The sequence below is a fragment of the Pieris rapae genome, chromosome 10 (assembly GCF_905147795.1).
Source record: "Pieris rapae chromosome 10, ilPieRapa1.1, whole genome shotgun sequence".
NCBI lineage: Eukaryota > Metazoa > Arthropoda > Insecta > Lepidoptera > Pieridae > Pieris > Pieris rapae.
This window is the reverse complement of record NC_059518.1, coordinates 1916607-1939543: the sequence shown is the minus strand read 5'-3', so window position 1 is coordinate 1939543 and position 22937 is coordinate 1916607. Positions and strand designations below refer to the sequence as shown.

At 31.5% G+C, this 22937-nt stretch overlaps 1 protein-coding gene across 4 annotated transcripts in view; it reads left to right on the top strand.

The window, feature by feature from the left end:
* The first annotated feature begins 651 nt into the window (after window positions 1–651).
* Window positions 652–22937, top strand: part of LOC110999062 — a 140091-nt gene continuing 117805 nt past the window's right edge. For all 4 annotated transcript variants that reach the window (XM_045629728.1, XM_045629727.1, XM_045629729.1 and 1 more), the window contains exon 1: window positions 652–1035. The gene's annotated coding sequence lies outside the window, so the exon portion shown is untranslated. The remainder of the gene's footprint in view (window positions 1036–22937) is intronic.

Sequence of the window (22937 nt, the reverse complement as noted above, 5' to 3'; positions counted from 1 at the left end):
TAAATCGATTCAGAATTTAAAATCGCCTGAATGATATTGCTATAAAAACGTAATACGCGTGTCCTTGTTAATTCATACTTCCGTTGTTTAATGATATCGTATATTCAGAGAGTTCTGTTGTTTGATATTATATTGCATGTAAATTATTGTAGTGGTTTAGTTTAAATACTATTATTTAATTGAATTAATAGGGCGTAAATTGATTCTGTTAATTACTATCTGTTATTAGGAGTTAAACTATTCCATTCAGGTCTTATTTTATATTTATGGACTCAAAGTCTATTAAAATTAACGGTCAATTAAACCGTTCAAACTGTTAAGAGGCATCGTAACTTTATAAAAAGCTCACCTAGCTCCAAACGGAAATTAAAAAACTTTAATCAATGCTTCCGCAGTTTACTAACTAATAGATATTTACTATGTTGACCATTAATTTAATAAGCCTGTTAAATAATGTAGAAGTTTTTCAATGTGTACATAAATATATCACAAATATCAACCCTTAAATAACCTACGAGGATAAACAACTTGAAATAAACTGCTAATTGTAAAAAATTGCATTAAATTAATACGGTTGAAAAGTTCCCAGGGAAAGCGAGGTGGAAAATGCAAGGGTTGGCGGGAAAATCACGAAATACGATGCTAGTCTTTCGTCGAACGCCGACAGGTGTGGACGGCTTGCGCGTCTGACACGCTCGCGGACTACGATCGACCAAACGAACATACAAAACTTATTAAACCTCACCCGACCCCTCAGCCCTTAACGAACGAAACGTGCGAGCTTTGATTAATATGATATACGTATTTAGTTAGTCATGTTTTCCAAATTTCAAAATCAATTTTTACATAAGAAACGACTGAAGTTTTCTACTCGCATTGTTTACAAGATGTTGTAAAATTTACACCTTTTGAGATTTACTTTAGTCCCAAAACTTTCGAACAAAGCTTTTCAATATAGTGAGTGTTTTAGAACAGTGCTTAACCTATAGTTGTGTGTGTAGTGTTTAGTGTTTTTGCGTTGACTTTTATTGATTGGTAAGTTTTTCTTTATTTTTTAAAGCATTGGAAGTTAGTAGATATCTTAAACTTTGTTCGAATCCCTCTCTTATTTCTATATGCCGATAAAGATCTAGAGCGGTACTATTTTCAGACATCAGAAGACTGTTAAATTAATGCCGTTAAAAAAACTGCAATCGGAATTAATATTTTGAAATTTAAATTCAAAAGCAATAATTTTCATCGTAACTGCAGTCCGTGTTTTAGAAATGCAAAGACCGGAGGGTTAAATAGGAACAAAAGTCTTTAAACAAAGCACAATGCTATCCAATTATAATTGTTCCTACTAACAATGCTACTTTACGTTTCCTTTTTCTTAAACTCGTTTTAATTTTTAAGCCTACATTTCGCGACGATAAGATCTTATACAAGAATTTACTTTTAAAATAAAAAATCTATATAATTTTGATGATATTTAATAAAACATTTACACACGTTGTATAAGACTTTTATTTATTAACGTTATGGCAACTTTTTTCACTTTAACCTACCAATCAAATACAAAATTAGACGGCTTAAGCTATGCTCTACTAGGCTAAACATACCTATGTCTACATTGACCAAGTCATGTTGAATAAATTAGAGGTTTAAATATGGAACGTGATGGGATAGTTTAGGCAGGAGGGGCCGATTATTCACGACGAAGAATAGTATTATATTTTGAATGAAATCTGAGCTATTATTATATTGTCACTAAGAAACTGTCATGGGCGCTATAACGCAAAGATCACGGTACACTGTGTGCCAAGTCCAATGACATCTTGATTATTTTTAAACTATTTCACATAGCCAAATAGTGCATAATGTACAGTCGTAATTGCTAAGATTTCGTGTATGAAATTTAATTCCTTTGTACTTTACTCATCAATTACAACCTCATTTGGTATTGATGCGTTGGTGATTTTGCTGTGGAAATTATATATAAAATATCCATAGAAACAATGATACATAAGTTATCAAATCCTTATAGAACTCATAAATATATCTCAAACTCAAACTTCATCACGTCTCAAACTTTAAATTACATCTGACACGGAAAATGTACTTAGATGAGTTGGTACAGAGATTCTGGTACGGAAATTGTAGGTTAAATATCCGTAGAAGGTATTTTACATTGTATGTTGTCAAATGCTTCTCTATGGAACTCATAAATATGTCTGAGAGTTTGTTTTATTGATAAAAAAGCTTGCCAACGCTTGGCACACCATTACATCGCTAAAAAAATCACTAAACACAATTTTAAATGTAACAAGCACTTATAGGCAAACATGACATACACGAAGAGATCTAATATTAAATAAAATAAAACAACTATTTGACAAAACAAAAAAAAACACTAGTAAAAAAAATAAACTTAAGAAACTAAACAAAAATTAAACAAAAATCTATTCGATTGGGATGATATCGAGAGGGTACACGAAATATGAATTTAGACAGAAGCTTCGGGCAGTCAACCTGATTATTAAATATCTTGAATGCAAACGACATATCTATTAGTTTTCTACGGTTCTTCAATGAAAACATCTGAAAGTGCGCTAGCCTGGTTTCGTATGGCAGCTTTTTTTTTCGAGATACCACTGCAGAAAAGCAGATGCCTCAGTAACCTTTTTTGCAATCTTACAAGACATACGCGTCGCATAATGCGGCCTCCATACAACTGAAGAGTTCAAATTACATCTGTCACGCAAAATAAACTCTTATTTAATATTCTATTCACAAGAGCTTTGTAGTATCCGTTTTAAAAAATTTGATTGTTAGATTACTACGGAACGACAATTTCATGTGAACCGCAAGTGGCCTTTGTCACGGGAGGACCTGACATTTGATTGTCATGCAATTTCTAGCCAGTGTCCGACAGTGTAAGTGTGAAAGGCATTGACCTGCCTACCACTATAGGAAGGAAGCGTTTTAGGCCGAAAAATAAATAAAGCCTATTAGTTTTGTCTCGGAACTCAGACATAATTTAAGAACATATATAATTAATGAGTAATTATTATAATCATCTGTATATTATTTTATAAATTACCGTCCAAAATTCGTAATTTTAGCGCGTTCAACCAAATCATTAAATATACATATAATAATGAGCCTAGTAGATTAAAATTGGGACGTGTGTGAGTCTATCTCGTTCGTATATATATATATATATATATATATTAAGTTTCTAATATGTATATACGAACGAAATTTAAACAAACATTACTAAAAACATAAACATACTTACTCACATAATAGACACATACATATCATATGGAGCCATCGGCTGTATTAGTAAAAAGTAAAATAACGTTTACAAACTCTTCACAATATTTTTATTTTTTTATAGAACAGGGGGCAAACGGGCAGGAGGCTCACCTGATGTTAAGTGATACCGCCGCCCATGGACACTCTCGATGCTAGAAGGCTCGCGACTGCGTTGCCGGCCTTTTAAGGATTTGTTTTATATTTAAATAATATGAAAAAAAATCGTTCCTCAACTAAAATGTTACACTTATGTTTAACGAATTGCATTATAAATTGGATATAGGTACAAAAACCGTCACTATATAAAATTATTCCTCACATATAGAAGTAGTGCTCATTATATATAATGCATTTTGTACAATACAAGCAATCTATACTACTAAAACACATGTCAATTATGGTGAACATCAATAAAAAAAAAATTACACTCCAAATCTTTTATCAGTATTTTTTTTTCTCAAGCGTAGACGCTCAGTAAAGTTTTTTTAAATTAATCTGCCTAGTATATCTCACCAAGGTGAGAGATAGAGAATTGGGCATACCCAGTTATATGTAACTAGTTCGCACTTAAAGAATTCTGAAATAACGCTTACAATGAAGTGAAGGCTGTCTAAGTAACACGTAGGGCCTATTTATTTCCACGTTTCTACCCTCTTCATCTGCGAAGAATTTGGAATTAGGTCATTTATACAAATCCTTTTTTTGCTCGCCTTCATTCTGATAACATTGGCCACTTAAATTGGATAAGAAACCGTTTCTGTTAGGCTAATTAACTAATACTAACGATTGGCGTACAAAAATGAAATACTCTTGGAAACCCTTCTTAAAAGGCCGGCAAAGTACTAGGGAGCACTCTATGGGCAGCGCAATTTCATAATATCAAGCCAGCCCCCAGTCTGCCCCCGACTCTATAAAAAAAAAACATGAACTGGTACTCTGTGTGAAACAAAAAGATAGTTAACAAGCTCAGAGCAGAGTAGAGGTGTTTAAAAATATTGTTATTTTGACTACTCCTTTTTTTTATAGAACACGGTGCAAACGGGCAGAAGGCCCACCTGATGTTAAGTGATACCGCCGCCCGTGTACACTCTCAATGCCAGAGGGCCTGCGAATGCGTTACCGGCCTTTAAATATTTTTTGACATACTTAATCTTTAAATGTTAACTTTATATTTAAATGTTAAATAGTTTTGTAAGATTAAATAAAGAATTGTGAATGTTGCATCAACATTCCGAGATTTCTAAATATAATATTTAAAGAAAGTAAATAATAATCATTCCGTCACTATTTGTTGTACACAATTACAGTACAAAAATACATATTATGACGTCTTGACATGTAAATTACAAACTATATAAACAAGTCAACCTAATGTGTTAATGCGTAATAAATTGAAACGTTGACAAGTTGACGTGTTATCGATTTCAAAATTCAATAAATGTAGTTATTCTAATAATAATAATAATAATTTATTTCTAATTTGTTTCACAGAAAAAACTTATATCTGATTGCGCTAGTTATATAAACAAAATTAGTCAGGTTTATCTGACGCTGAACTAGGTGAACCTGTATTTCACCATACAGCGCCTAACCCCTTAAATATATTAGACAAAAACTCTAGCATCAAGTACATGACTCATTGGCGAAACTTATAACTAAAAAACTATAAAACTTATGTTGTAATTTACAATAAATTTAACAAGTGATTCTATTATGGTGTGAAGTGAAGAACTAATCGACGCTTGCTTTCATCTAAAAACATTTTTATTTATATCTTGGCCTCCAAACCTTCGATTGGAATTCACTTCTGGTTGACAGGTTAACTAAGCTTGATCGAGCCAATTAGGAAGAAATAAATTACAAAATTGTATTTTTAAAATATTGAGAAAATACGAAAAAAAATCTTCATGAATTCTGAGTAGGCTGTGATTCTCATTTGCAGGTTATAAAGTTAGAAGACGTAGTGATAAAACAAAAGCTTTTATAGTATTACGATAGCCCTTAGTTATTTAAATTTACACTTATGATGATTTGAAAATCATCCCAAATTTACATTTACTGCTAGTTCTTAAATCAAGAGCGAAGAACGAATTATAATCGGCTAAAAACTGTCTGTCAGTCCTTAGATCACCAAGTTTTTTATATAACCCTTGGGTTATATCATGCATCATCATCATCATCAACGTAAATGTAATAAAGTGGAATAACAAACGTTGAAGCTCTGAATAGAATTTCGCAATACCACCGGTAATAAAGTTGAGGATATAATTTCATTAACTAGACATAAAGACGCCACCACATCTGAACTAGTTGGGCTTATAACTAATTGGTAAATAAAAGGGAGATTCTGTTATTAGGAGGATTTGAGGATTTTATCAATGGTACGTATACTACGGTCTTTTTTTATATAGCAGCGTAAATTGTATTGGCATATACAATACTTGTGGCTATAAATTTCTACACATTTTTTTAAATAAGGACCGTAGCTGACAAAGTCGTTAGGGTTAAACCCTAGAGTTATTACAGACATTTGTGTCTTTCATATTATCATAGTATTTCGCATTAATATGCTGTCTGTAGGAGCGGGGCTGGTTTTAACGGGGGTAAGAATTAACAAGCTTATTCCCACCAAACGTGAAGTGATAAAAAAATGAGGCTAGGTTTAGAATAACTATATACACAGCCGAACATGTCCTAACTTGTCGCTTATCGATCGGCCGACAATAGTGATAGTTATGCGTAATCACCTCGAATTGACAGGTAAACCAACTTTTCGTACTTCGTAATAAATTGATTTAAGATTTATTTTTACGCTAAATTTAATCGAATTTAATCCTAAATGGAATTGTATTTTATTGATTATAAGACTATTATACTTGTTTGTATTTATTTTTATTAGTTTATTTTCTGTAATTGATGAAATATAAAAAGTGACCTGGGGGCTAAAATTAACAAATTGAGTGGGGTCAGTATTAACATGTTATAATAACGAGTGTTTTTCCAATAAGTATGTTTTTTTATAGAATGAGAAATTGCAAAACGAAGAGTACAAGGGGGTCTATGTTACAAAAAGTATTTGAGCTGGCAGCTGAAACAGTTCTGGTAAAAACAGGAATATTATAGTAATATAAATGCTGCTACTGAATATGTTGTCGTCACGTAGCACTGTTTAAATACGTAAAGAACAAAAAGGAGGGAACTTCTGTCGAAGTGGGTTATAAAAAAACCGTCTAGTTTTCAATTCTGAGCAAGAAAGAATGATAGCTGATTATTTAGTAAAATGTTCTAATATCTATCTATTTGTGATTGCTACCAGACGATGTCAAAAAATTAGCTTGCCATTCGACACAAGATAGATAAATATTCCAGAATCTTGGAAAAGAGACGGAAAGGCTGGCAGAGATCGCTTTGCTGGTTTTATGAAGCGCAGCGCATCCTTGCCTATTCGGAGTCCTGAGGCAGCCAGGTTAAGCAGAGCAACATCCTTCAACCGACCTAACGTTCATTCATTTATCGAAGTAGATTTACAATACTTTATTGTTTAACTCATTGAGATTCTTTAAGACCGTTGATACTAAAAAGTTTATGTGTCTTTTATTTAATTATTATAATTAAACTATTAAAAAAAATGTTTGTAACAGATTTATAAGATAATACTATTTTTTTCTACACTATTTAGAAACTGAAAGATTGTTGAACCTAAAAAAATTAAGTAATTTTTAAACATTAAGTTTAAAATATGTTTTTAAGGCTTAACATTATTGAAACTGTAGCAATGATTATTTTTAAGTGTGTAGATTAAAATAATTTGTTAAATTCTTTCAGTTCCTATCATAAAAAAGTACTAATTTGTTTACCATTAAAGGCAATAAAACATATTCATTAATGTCAGTGACATTTTATTTGAGTATTTGATAAAATTTTAGTCTCTGTTATTAATCGCCCCTTACGTTAATACTTACCCCAGCTCCGTTAATATTTGCCCCACGTGCGGGGTATGTATTAACAAATGACTTTTTTGGTTTTCATGGTTCTCTTTCTGGAACCACTTACGTACCTGATGATTTTTTTTATTAATATCATAGCTGAATAACCAAAGCATGTTTACAATAAAAAATAAAATGAAAAAGTCTATTATCAACGAAAATATAAATCATAATGCAGAATTTGTTAGTACCAGCCCCGCGCTCCCCTACGTTGTTTTTATAACATAACTTTGTTTTATTAAAAGCAATACTTTTACGAAGAAATCGTTATCGTTATTGTTTAAAAGTGAAGAGCATGGTACAAATATGTGGTTGAACAATCGATAGTTCGCATATTCTGCCACGCATAATAGCGTGCAAATTTGTCTTAAAAGGTAGAATAGAAGTCACGATTACATTATGAGTAATATCATTATAGTCAATTGATATATTATTTTATGAGTACGTAATTGCATTATTAATTAAATTTTATTAATTAATAATAATAATAAAGCCGGTTTAATTTCCAATCGTGACTTATATTGTTTACATTGTATTATATTATTACATTATTTAACTTATCTTGCTATATATCCTATAATATATTAGCTAAATTCTTTACCGGACTCTGTCCATGGCTTTCTTCTTCATTCACTTCCTGTTACTGCTTCTATTTCTTCTATCCACCTTTTCTTGGGGCGCCCTCTTCTTCCTATCGTACCTGGTAAATTTCCTTACAGTTGTCTTTAAAGTCCACCTTTTAATCTGTGTATCATGCTATATGCCCCGCCCATTTTTGTTTAAGGGCATATTGTAAGGCATCTATGACTTTTGATTTCGTCTTTTCGCTTTTAATTATAAGTATTTTTAGTAAGCTTCTGTCCATTGCTCTCATGCTACTATTTTAGTTTTCATTTTTGTGTTGTAAGGTCCACATTCAGAAGCCGTGGGTAAGATACATGTGTCCAAGACAATTTTCTTGAGGTGAAACTGTATTTATACGTTACCAAATTGTTATCAATTATAATGTTTCACAAAAAAATAAAAAAAAAATAGATTTATATTTTTTCGTATTCTTATAAGTAGTTAAAAACTCTACTAGCAGGAAGATCTTTGAATATTTCTACGAGAATTTAGTTATTACAATGAACAAAAATACGTAAAAGTGATATTTTATTTTTACTTTACCAAAGTATTAATAAACTCTAACTTTAACATTTAAACCCTCATTGAATACTTACAAATCCATCAAAACTTTAGAATCTAATTTGAAATTTATTCAAGATTGGATCTTTTACAAGTTTAGGACAAAAATAAACATCTGTATATTTATGCTGATCTAATTAAAATATGAATAAATGAATATCAACACTTACTTTTGCATGTAATCTAAATCTTACTTTCATAAGGTCCCATTTATATTAACATCAAAACGTACTTAGAGAATGAAATTCCAAAACGAAAATCTCTTTCAGATAAATAATATTAAGGTTGTAAAATTAGAAATACATTGAGAAACAAAATATTCCGCCAGTATTAAGTAAAGACAATTGCATACAGGAACAAAATAATATTGTTATTTTGTTCCTGTATGCTGCACTTCTATTGTACTCAAATTCTTAATTAAAAAATCTTTTATTCATTCATATAGGTAACATAATATACACTTATGAACGTCAAAAAAAGAAATATACATTAAATGCTTCCAATTTTACATTTACTGCCAGTTCTGAAATCAAGGGCGTAGAATGGAAGAGAAGAACTGGCAATAAAGTTTCCGCCACTCTTTTTAATCGCCAAGTTTTTTCTTTACACGTATGCGTGTCGAGAAAACCTATTATTGGTGGTTTACGTAGCTTGACCTTACTTAAGGTAAGGAGGCACACTTATATGGTATTGTGCCTATGCATCCTGCTCATAGAGGATATTTGACAATCTGATACAAATCATTGTTTTTAATTTATTATTATTTATTAGTTAAGATATCATGTTGAACATGGTGTAATGGTTGCAGCTCCTTACAAACGTGGTGTAAAACAAAAAAACTTGACGATTAAAAACAGTTGCTGAGAGTTTATTGTGAGTTCTTCTCTTCCGTTCTACGCCCTTGATTGACCCGGCAGTAAATGTAAAATTAGAATAATGTATATTTCTTTTTTGACGTATCACACTGTACACTTACATTGGTTTACCTATATGAATAAATGATTTTTGACTTTGTCGTAACCGCCCAGAGGAACGTGCGTAACCCATCATAAGAACATTACACAGCGAATACGTCAATCTAATGCTTGTACTTGTTCTGATTGATGCCAGGATACAAGAATTATATTTATTTTCGTACAAAAGAATCCTGGCTATATAAAACGTTTCACATAATGTCTCCGCCCGCCTCTATACCAAACGAAAAATCCCAGACTATGAAAAAACTTTTTTATAGTCTGGGGTTTAGTAAAAAAGGTTTTAATCACGAGATAGGATTTCTAAGATCAATTCAGGTACCTAATGTATTACTAAAAGTCTTCTATACGTACCTACGGCTCACATATGTAGTGCTTTTAATGGCCCATTGAATAGGCTATCTCTGACCACTTAATTACTAACATTAATGAAAATATTGATATATTTTACAACAATCTTACAGTATTTTTGTGTATCACGCTCTTAATGAGGTTTAAGTTTCTATTTAGATTTAGTTATCTATATATATAAAAGAAAGTCGTGTTAGTTACACCACTTATAACTCAAGAAAGGAAGAACAGATTTCGGTGAAAATTGGTATGGAGGTAGCTTAGAGCCAGGAGACGGACATAGGATACTTTTTATCCCGTTCGACAGCGTTCCCGTGGGACTTGACATGAAACGTCAGTCACTATAAAACGTGGTATAACAAAAAATAATAATAAAACGCAAATGATAGCTATGTAATTGACGTATAATGACAGCTATGTAATGACGTATATATGACAATTTGATATTTGTAAGAAATCAATATTCAAAATATTTCTATTAAATAAATAATTAAATGTAATGATAGTGCCATTGCCCATTCGTATAAACAGTGAAGAGAACTATAAAACTCGATATGGTCGTATGTATACAGTTCATCCAAAGAATGATGAATGTTCCTATTTGTTGTTGTTGTCGAAAGACGCATTTAATCGAGTATTGGAACGGGAACGTAAATATGATCACCAGGAATTAGATTTAGTAGTTCATACGAATGTAACCCTGTTGAATTACCAACAAAAGGAAGTTTATGATATTTTAATGAAGGCAAACGATGATGAAAATGGTGGTTTATATTTCCTAGATGCCCTTGGTGGAACTGGCAAGACATTCCTCATGTCATTAGTTTTAGCAACTGTTCGGGCGAGATCCAACATAGCGGTTGCAGTTGCTTCTTCTGAAATAGCAGTCACATTGTTAGAAGGATGTTGGATGGTGGATACCGTTAAATCTTCAAACTATTGAAGAACCAACGTGTAATATTGCAAAACACTCAGCAGTGGCAAAAGTTTTAGCGGCATCGAAAATCATCATCTGGGACGAATGCAAAATGGCGCATAAACGTGCATTAGAAGCACTTAACCGAACATTAAAAGATTTACGCAATGACTCAAGATGTTTTGGAGGAGCAATGATTTTACTGTCTGGCGATTTCCGCCAAATACTGTCAGTAATTCCAAGATCTACGGCTGTCGACGAAATAAACACTTGCCTCAAATCGTCAAATCTATGGCGCTATGTGAAGAAACTGCAGCTGACAACAAACATGAGAGTAACATTGCTTAATGATACATCTGCTGAAGATTTCTCGGAGCAATTGCTGACTATCGGTAATGGTCAAGTACCTGTCGATGAATGGAATCAAAAGACGAACTTATCAACAATATGTTTCCAAACATTATTTCTAACTACAAAAATAATGAATGGTTGAGTGAGCGAGCAATTTTAGCGGCTAAGAATAAAGATGTAGATGACCTGAACTACATAATTCAAAATAAGATCATTGGGACAATACATTCATTCAAATCTATTGACTGCGTCACAAATGAAGATGAAGCCACCAACTATCCAATTGAATTTTTAAACTCTTTGGACGTGCCTGGCTTACCACCGCACAATTTACGCCTAAAGGTTGGCTCCGTAGTAATCATGCTTCCGATACGTCTTGCATTTGCCATGACCATCAACAAATCGCAAGGCCAATCCTTAAAAGTTTGTGGTTTAAATATAGAACATTCATGTTTTTCCCATGGTCAATTATACGTGGCATGTTCACGGCTCGGAAGACCATCAGCGTTGTTTGTTTTTGCGCCTGATAATAAAACAAAAAATGTCGTGTATCACAAGGTACTTAAGTGAAGAGCAACCTATGTACTAAAATACAGAAATAATAATGAATGATTAATGTAGGTATTTAATTTTTTTGTATTTTTTCAAATAAAAAAAAACTGCTTATTTATTGCCATTAAGGCGGAACAAAGTTCGCCGGGTCAGCTTGTATGTTATATTTTATTAAATTTTTTCCACGCAAATTGAAATTTCTATATTATACTTTAATTGTGTGTCTGTATTAATGTGAAGTCATATTTTCTTGAATATTCTAGGCAAACATGTTGTTTTAGGACTTATTAATAAAAAATATTTAATATACACTGAGTGATTCAAAACACATATTGAAGAGGTCGCAAAAATTTACTGCTATCTAATAAAAGTATTACAACTACAATTATGTAGGCTCAATTAACATAGCAGGTAATCTTGGTATTGTAATCGCTTTAACAGTAGGCGTATCTAATCTCGAGCGGTTTGATTCGGATCGATACACGAAATGAAATTGGACGGCTCTTGTTACATTTAACCTACATTAATCCGTATGTAACGAGTGATTAGCGATTGAAGTCCCATAATGCCCCAATGATAGGGTGAAATGAATGAAAGCTGGTAATAATGTTTCACAACGTAAATGTCTAAATAACTATTCGATATTATATAAAAATTGAAAGGGATTTAGTATATTATTTATGTACAGGTATAATATATTAATATTATAGTATTATTTTCGGTAATATAGCATTTAATACACTCTCCCACACACACATACACCCTCTTACCTTACAGGGAGAACACTTGAACACTCCACATAATATAGTTATATTAAGTAGTTACTTGTTAAATATATTGTAAATTATAGCATTAAAGTTTTTCCAATGAGTTATGTACTTGATGCTATAGTTTTTTCTAATATATTTAAGACAAAAACTATAGTTTTTGTCTAATATATTTAAGGGGTTAGGCGCTGCATGCTGAAATACAGGTTCACACCTAGTTCAACGTCAAATAAACCTGACTGATTTTGTTTATATAACTAGCACAATTATATACAAGCTTTTCCTGTGAAACAAACTTGAAATACATTATTATTATTATTAAAACTGTTTTAACATTGTTAAATTATAGAGTTGTATGTATGTACTGTCGACTTGGTTTCCGTACTAAGACGCTCATCCAGCCAAGCTAGTTTCGTAAACTTGAAACTTTCCTTTGAGCGGCTGGCTTCACGAAGCGACTCCATTGCTCCAGAGATTTATATGCGTTGGGAAGCCACAGCCACGCATTCTAGAACTAAGTGGGTGACTGATGAAGTGATATAGGATTGAAAAAATCATAAATCATAAAAAATAACTCTTGGCACATTTGGTATAATTGCAGAATTCTTTAAAAGACGGCATTGTCTCAAAACAATCTCTAAAAATAAAAAATAAATGGCACATATAGGTAGTGTGAAATATATTATTATTACTTATTCATATTATAAACCTAACTGAACTGAAGGTCTGAGACCTTTTCTCAGAAATGAACAAATCAAATCAAAACTCATTTATTCATATAGGTAACATAATGTACACTTATGAACATCAAAAACAGGCGTTTTGCGCTAAAGAAGAGGTAATCGCCGAAACTGAAGCCTATTTTGAGACTAAAGACAAATGGTACAATTAAAATTGCTATCGAAAAACTTCATGACCATAATAATAATTGTATGCTTTCGAACTATATTGAATAATCAAATAAAATTCTGTTTAAAAAAATTATGTTATCCTTCAAATTTTTCTGTCTAACAAATATTATCTTATTGCTTTTTTATACAGCTACGTTAATACAAATAAATTAAAGCATCGAAATCTCTAAATTCAATTCAATCAAATAAACTTGCTTGTTGTAACTGAATATATAAGCCTCGTTTTTTATTTCAATCAGTTTTATCCGCTGTTAGGAAAACAATTTTTATTCAAATGGTTTTTTCTTTCAAACAAAATACGTGTATATTTTTTAAACTTAGTAATCCACTATCCGATTAATCGCCGCAGTTCTGTGGTTCGGTGTCCAGAAAAATAATTCGAGAACGCAAAGTCTCACTACCAAGCCTTATTTCGGACATAAATATATTTATATCATAAGTAAAATATTAATTAGTAAGTGTTTGTATATATTGTTTTATCATTATAAGCTAATTATATAACTTATTCATAATATTCGCTTCGAATAGAAACTTAATTATAACATATTGAATAATTTAATGCGTTTTTTGGTCTTGAAATGTCGAAACTAATTTTAAGGAAAGGACAAAGTTTAAAAGATAAACGTATATTTATTTTCGTAGGATAAAACGAATATCCTGTTATCCATTACACAAGGGAAAACCCGTAATCGTATTGTAAACTGAGAATAAACTCCAAAATCACTTTACTTAAATGTATCCTTTAAACCCTATTTATTAAAATATATTTAAACGGGAACAAATGATTGATTAATGAATATCTTTCTGTGTAGCTCCAATTTTAATTCAAGTTAATTGTATTCTTAGATGCGGGTTGCTTTTGGCGCGACATAAATTAAGCATATGCCTACTGTAAAGGTATATTAATAGCCAATTCGAAAACTTTATTATGGACATATAGAAGTTTTTATTAATATGGATCCTAAAAAAAATAACTTTTAACATTAGGTACAAAGCAATGTAACATTTAAGAGCCATCATATGATGTGTTTATTTATTCACATTTCGTTGCATTAAAGAAAAAAACACATAATATACAAAAATATTATAAATTTATTAATGAATTTAAATAGTAAAATCATATGCTACAATGTCAGCTTTTGGTTTGTCCATCGTTGAACGTAGGCCTGCTCTATCCGGTTTCTCTCGTGTTTGTCGTGGGCCAGACACGGTAAAGATACAAATATATAAATAGAACAATATATTTTCCCAAAAAAACAAACCAGCAATACCTATTTACACAATTTGGTTGTTTTTATCTGCTACGAACAATGAAGATACTTTTCATATTGCTACAATACAATTATTTCTATTGAAATAGTTTCTGTCGACTGTATTATGAACTTAAGTTAATCTTATTACCTTTGAGCTGTCAGAATTCTCTAATTATAACTTCAGTTTCTAACTAAATTAGTGAGGTACTTGCACACTCGGTATAATATGGGTCTTGAACTCACTAATTTCTTCCTAATAATATTATACTCTTCGTTAGACTTGGAATTACTTGTAATCCAATAATATAAATATGGGCTGGTATATTGTATATACATATATATTTTATATGTTTAATATATATGTATATACAATATACCGAGTTGTAGATGGTCATATTATTGTTAATCTTTAGATATAGTAACCAGAAACTCACTCAATCACTCCGCTAGCTCTCCGACCTAAAAAGTGGTTTTGACAACTGGTCCTCCTCCATTCTGTCTTTCCAACGGTACCCAGGTCAATCCACTGGTCCACACGACCTGGCCAGCATAAGTAAGCTTCAGTAGTTTTTTAGTCATGGGCCTAGATTTACACATGTATAGTAGTGCTAGGTAAATAATAAAAATAAAAAATATTTTCTGGACTTTAAAGTCTAGAACTATTTCTAAAAACTATCAGGAACTATAGAATATTGTGTGTGCTGCCAAAACTCAATTTTTATGTGCTCTGCTGGTAAGTGCTCTGATAACTTCACAGACACGATACGAAGACCGGAATTATTTAGTATCGATTGATACTATAAGATAAGTTTTTTTTTTTAATTTTCAAATCAACTATTTCTCATAAAAAGAGTCAATAGATTATTCTTAAAATATAATTTTACACAATTGCGCTGATATTAAAAACTCTTCAATAAAATCTTTTTTAGCGTTTGGACCGCTACATATCCATGAACTACATATTTATTCCTACATATTATTGAAGACCAGCCGGCTGGCACGTCAAATACATATTAAGTTCAATAAACGTCAGAACGATTAACATCAACCATAAATAAATCTAATAGTTTTATGCATAAAATTAGTATACACATTAAATTAAATCTAGCTAAGACATAAATTGCTATTAAAACACTTATATAAACGCCAAAGTTTATAATGCATGAAACTAGTATGAATATGAATTATTAAACGCTAAGATGTGTGTAAATATTGGTGTTCACAATTTGTATGCCGCTTGTGCATACTAAGAGGACAATGCGTCCATATTCACCCGTCACACCCGTATTTTCCGGGGCGTTGCAAACTGTCTTGCAAACTGTCTTGCAACTGTCTATTATTACTAGATAACCTGCCAGGTTATATAGCAATTATATAACAAGATACACAGGTAAAAGTTGGACTTTAAAGACAACTGTATGGAGGGACCAGGGGAAGAAGAACGAAAGGGCGTCCCAAGAAAAGGTGGATAGAAATAGAAGCGGTAACAGGAAGCGAATGGAGAAAGAAAGCCATGGACAGAGTCAGTTAAAAAAAGCTGGAGGAGGCCTTTATTCGCGAAGGGGTTGCGATTTGCGAAAATTTAGCTAGGATATAGGATTTATAACAAGATAAATAAAATAATGTATGAAATGTAAAAAATATAAGCTGTATTTCATGGTTTTTGTTTTGATTTGATATAAAACGGGCTTTATTTTTATTATTACCCCGGATCAGGATTTTAAAATAGACTAAAAAAGATCTATATACGAGTATAAAACACACATTTTGAATCTATAAATATATGACAGCAAATTGACAATTTTTATTTATAAAAGGCAAATTCATCAAATATTTTCCAGCTTTGAACATTTGTATTTTGTTTGTTGTCTATTGTAAAATTCAATTGTCATTTTTACTTTTTCTTTCTTTTTTTTTTCGTTTCCCACCATTCAAATCTTTCATGAACTTCATCAAATATTTAGAAATTATAAGCCAATGCAGTCCAGTTATTCTTGAGTTTTAGCAAAACAAACAGACAGAAAGTTATTTTTGTAAATATATAGTTTTCTTTTTAGATGGCTTTGTACAAATAACTTATGACTAAAAAATATTAGTGTGCTTAAAGTTTTTAGTTTATTAAAATTTAGAAGTTAATAATTATAATGTTCTAAATTTTACATAACAAATGAAGCAAACGCGAACATTGAACAAATCAAGAATTTTTTAATTGACATTTTGCTTTTTATTTTACAGAAATAAAACTAATATCTAAAGCATATTATTATGAAATATCATTTGTCATAAATTAATCTTATCTACAGAAATTGATTATAACTATATAATTTAAAGCCGAAGCATGTCGTTTAATTACAAAAAAAAACTTTTTTTCTCCAAGTACTCTTTCTGTTTTTACACCTTGAACTTCAAATAAATAGCAATTGAATGCTAAATTATGTAAAGAAATACTCTCAATTGCTGAACTTTAAAAAGAATTTGTATTCTTAACTATGAATTAAAGCAGTATGGCTTTTAATACTTTTGTTATTCTTTTAGAAAACAATATATTTAGAAACGTAAATCCGTTAACAATGAGTTAAGGAAAAAATAAAGGTCGTTTTAGACTGCGTTTCCTACGTAATAAACAGCTGAGATTGAGTCCCGGCCACAGGTGGTACGCTTAGTGTAATTTTAGACTGTGAATCGTAGCGTTCATTGTCACCCGCACTCGTCAAGGCCCGCATTTGTTGGCTCATCTTGACAACGTTACAATTACATAAGTTCACCAGCATTCCGCGTTCTACAGTGTTCCTGTAAATAATTCGAATTTCGAATTTAAATTTTTAAAATAAAAATGATTCTATCATACCTTAGATTTGTAGCAGATACAACTAAATATATATTTTGAATATTAAGGGCCTGTTTCACAATGTCCGGATAAGTTCCAAATAAGCTATTTATTACTTATTTGCAGGATGAACAGTATTTTTGCGTTTCACAACTGTCAGATAGCGCTATTTGTCATAAAACGCGAAGTATCTTATTCGGAACTTTTATCTTTCGAATAATTTATGTGTTGCATAACTATTTGGCACTTTATCCATACATTGTGAAACAGGCCCCTTAATATATTAAAATTGACTGTTGATTCCTACGCACCGCATTTTGCATCACTGTGGTGTGTCAAAAATCACCATGGTCACATCCATGTATTCACAGTCAATTTGTTATAATTGTTTAAATTAATTTCGTTACAATTGTTAAGCCTTAAGTAAGTATTAAATGGAAATTCTTACACACAGTTCTTCCAGCATAAAAATAGTATAAAGTACTTTTCCCAAAAAGCATCGTTCGTAAATATAAACATAAATTGGGTCATAAATCGTGGCCGGTCACCTTCTGACGTGAATGTGAAGTGCCGTAGATAAAGTAGAAGGATATGGGTTACCCACAGTTAACCTCATAATTCTAAAGTTTACTGACATACAATGACAGCCGTTTTACGACGCAACTACTCCTTCCGGCAAACGACTTTAGGCCGATCAGAACATGGATATTTTTAAAGCGAAATATTTCCGTAAATTTATTTAATTAAAGCCGCTAAAGCCGAGTTCAAATTCAAATCCAAAATAATTTATTCATGTAGGTAACATAATGGTACACTTATGAACGTCAAAAAAGAAATACACATTAAATGCTTCTAATTTTACATTTACTGCCAGTTCTCAAATCAAGGGCGTAGAACGGTACCTATCATTTTCACAATGTCAAATCAAATCAAAAATCAAAATAATTACTCTGAAGTGTCAGTGTGTATAAGGCATAGAGGGTTATTAAGCTACTAGTTTAGATAAAAATACCCATTAGAGTTTCATGCTATATTTTATAGTCGCGGATTGTGGAAATATTTTGATTTGTGATTTCCTTATGGCAACCCTTGGTTGACTCGAGTATCCCTGCCTCTTATGTAGTCGACACTTTGTTAACGCGATATACTACTCAGGTTCCGGAACAAAGTCAAAATCAAAAATATTTAAGTCTGGTTGACCCTTCCAAAAGACAGGTTCATATGGAGAAGAATGAACAAGAAACTCCATACTTACTCATTTAAAATAGTTTTCACAATATTTTATTTATTTTGATTTGTGTATATATGAAAACCTATAAATCAAAATAAAACAGGTATATACATATAATTAAATTATTATGTAGATAATTGTGCTCACATATTCACAATAATGGGAAAGTAACTCAAAGAACTCTGATGCGGTGGATTTGGTAGTACCCGAGGTGAATTTTGTACAGCTCATCCGCACTCTGAGTAGCAGTCTCTGTAGTCGACCCACAGACACATAGTCTTGCATTTTTTTTTATTTTTTTTTTTATTTATTTATTTATTTAAAATCATAAATACAGAAGCTGTTAGAACGAATTTCCACTTTGGTAACTAAAAAATTAACTCATGGTAAACCAGAAAAGTGATACCAGCTAAAACATTAAAAAAAAGTGTTTGCTTTTTAAATAAAAAGAAGATTGTTTGATAGTAGCAGTTATATTTCACTGAAGAGCTCTATAATATGAATTATCTGAACATTGGCATAAAGCCAGCCAGTTGTAAAAAGTACACGGACACAATAAAGGGATTGGCATATTATAAATTGTATCCATTGCATTTAAAATTTCTGTAGTAAAGTATCTTCATTTCATAGTAACTATTTTGTTAAATATTCAAATATTAATGATATATTATATTGTAAAGATTGATCTTCGAAACCTGAAAATAAACTAGCATATACATTAGAGAGAATTTAATATGCTTAAAACAAGAGTAATTGTCATGTACAAACAGCATACAATATGTAATATGTGGGTAAGGGTGTGGTATCAAACACGTAATTTATTAAAAGGTATGTCTCTAAGGATTATTAATCATTTATACGCTTTCCTAATTTGGTGATTACTTAGAGAAGTCCCGAAACATGGAGCAAATAGATTTCGACCTCTATAGCACAGTTAGAATTCACAAGTAGGTCATCCTTTATCTTTTGGTTTATGAGATACTCTATTATCATGATTATTATGGTTAATACGTGGGTAACACTGAAAATGTTTAGAACTGGCCAGTTAGAAACATTGCTAATAAAAACTTTTTTCTAATTTCAATTGTAGAAAACTTGGTAACTCAATGTAGTATATTGTATTAATTTGTCGTTTGTTTTTGTGAATTGGCGGTAAATCTAAAACTCTTGTTAAACGTGAATGAATCTAACGCGAGAAAGTTTTCGGTCAATAGTATCTATAATTCGTATCAAATAGCCACTTCTTCGTTGCTTCTTCTATCTAAAATTATTTTTGAGCTTAAAAGCTCATCCAAAACACAAACGCGACTTAAAATCAAAAAAATAAGTAAACAAAAGTGTCTTACAAACTCAAAGTCTTTCTAGACAGGAATACGTACTATCTGTATGTTACAAAATTTAAATGTTTTTTTGTCAATTTAATCTATGACTGTTTTATACTTTTTGATTATGAGAATGTTATGACCATATTGAGTTCAAGAAAATGTCCACAATACAATGAATTGATAAAGTTCTAAGAATCTCCTTATTACTTTATTAAAGCCGAGTATTCAGCCATTCCGATATTGGTCCCCGCTTGACCGCGTTATGATGTCAGTAATTACTATTATTAAATTTAATAATTACTTCGGCTATTTGGATTATCTCGTGGCGTCACGGATATTGTGGTGATATTATTAATGATAGTAATCGCGCTAAATTAAAATACCCTTTATGAGGATGATGAGTTAAATGATAGAGGAGAATATAGGCGAGTTTATTTTCCATTTTATCAATTTTTATTACTTTCTTTTTTTGTTTATACACTCGCATGTGCTCCCTTGAATATAACTTTTATAATGCAATTTATTGTTATTTACGACATTGAAAACGACATTGTTTGTTTTTATATTATCCGCTATATATTATTTTTTTGCAATTATATACGTCACCAACTCTCCGCATTAATTGGGTCGAAGCACGATGTCCTGTAGCCCAAAGCTTTTCCTGGTAAATAGGCTTTTAATTTCAAAAATAATATTTACTTGTTAGAGAGATAGTATAGCATACTTTTTATACATATACTACTAAAAAACTGACACATGACATTGCTCTAGTGTCAATAGTTTTAGCAGCGTACGCGATTCAGTAATTTTTAATGGTCCTTTTGGGTTACACTATCGGAATTTCATATAGAACCTTCACTTTTATGAAAATATTCAATAGCCCGCCCATCAGAGATATCGTAGGGTTCTATTGATGAATCATTCAAAATAATTATATATTTTTATTATATTCTTAAAAGGCCGGCAACGCACTAGCGAGCCCTCTGGCATTGAGAGTGTCTATGGGCGGCAGTATCACTTAACATCAGGTGAGCCTCCTGCCCGTTTGCCCCCTGTTCTATAAAAAAAAATTTGAAGCCTACTCAAACAGACGCAAACGATCAACTCTTCCCCTTTATAATATTAGTGTAGATAAAAAGGAGTAAGGTTTTTTACCATTTTATTTTTTATATTGTAAAGATTTATTTACGCTCCTGTGAACGTACTAAAAGCCTAATCCGATTTTGAATCACTGTTTTTAATATAAAAATAGACGGGATTTTTTGTTCGGTTAGCTGAAACGTGAAAATAGCTTTAAAAAATACTAAAAACGATGGCGTATTTTAAATTACGTGTTAGTAAATAACAAATGTTTGAGCGCGTTTAGACTACTAAAAACAGTCCAATGTAATTCCTGAAATATGCCTGTAAAACTGAGCATTAAAGATAAGACTGAGAATACATGTGTCCGTCCATATATTTCCGAACCAATACTTAGAATCCAAACTTTGATAGATTGGCTACGCACTCGAACTAGTAGTGTAATACATAGGTAGATCTCTTAATACCAGAGCTCCCAAAATAATAAAAAGAATACCTATTGCATTTAAATCTGTTAAACTGTAAAGCTTTTAATATGGAATATGATGCATGTGTGCAAAATCACTTCAAAATACTCGACGATGATTTAATTTTGTTGAAAGCTTTTAAAAGCCTGTTTGGCGAAACTCTACAATGTATGTAATAAAGAGTAAAGGCTGCTTCCAGTGTGACATATACAAAATTGTTATGTGTCTATTAAAATATTTTTATTATGGAGTTTAATCAAATTTTATTATATTAGTTATCTCCGGCACGCCTAAAGAGTTGTAGAACTCATTTCTACGTCTATTTCGTTGATAATTTCTGTTTGCGCCTGAAGAACGCCGCCGACGTCTGTTTCTTTAAATTCAAAAATCATTTATTCATGTACATAACATAATGTACACTTATGAAAGTCAAAAAAGAAAAACATTGAAAGCTTCTAATTTTACATTTACTGCCAGTTCTCAAATCAAGGGACAGAAGAACTGGCAATAAACTCTCCGCCAATCTTTTTAATCGCCAAGTTTTTCTTTTACACAACGTTTGTCTGCTGCTATCATTACACCATGTTCCATATGACATCTTAAGTAATAAAGAATAATAAAATAAATTAAAAAGAAAGATTTCTAGTCTATCAGCAGGAGGCATGGTGAAATAGGAGCACGCACTTAGTGTACGATTCAGAAACTAGACATAGCTAGAACTATATCTATCTTAAGTTAATATCGATCACTTAGCTCCATATTTGTATTCAGAATCGCTTGAAGACCAACTTAGATTTAGTTTAGGTCAAGTGAAATTGGCGACTTCAACGAGACTAGGCTGCGAATCTGGCGCCATCAAACGGATAATCACGTAATTATACAGATAATCAGGAATGATGTAATTTTAATACACTTGACTTCAAATAAATTGGCGTTGTTATTTAAAATGTCCATTTTATTTTATTAATTTCTAGTTTTATCTTGGTTTGCACTATAAATTATTTCTTTTATTTTTCTTCCACATTAAACTTATTAAATTAATAAATGAAGTTTACTGCAGTTTGTGATGACTACTAAAAAACTTTTTTTCTGTAGTCATACCAAAAACAATACACCCGCGACTTACAAAGTTTGACAAGAACACGGTTTCTGCATTCGAATTTCGAATTTGTAAACTTGACTTGTGCGCTACTCGGCTCAGGCCGTGTTAAAACAAGTCTTTGAATCTCAGACTATTAACTCTTAAAAGATAATAGACTGTGTAGGTATCAATTAATGTAGTAATACGTTCTAGGCTGAAGACGGAAATTGCAAGTGGTAATTCCACATTCTTTTTTTGTTCCATTGCGGTGGTCTGAAAGTGTATTCTAACAAAAATGGCGCCTTAAAAATGATAATTAACCGCTAATTTAACCTATTATGTTACGATAGCAATAATTTCGACTTTATAATCATTATTTT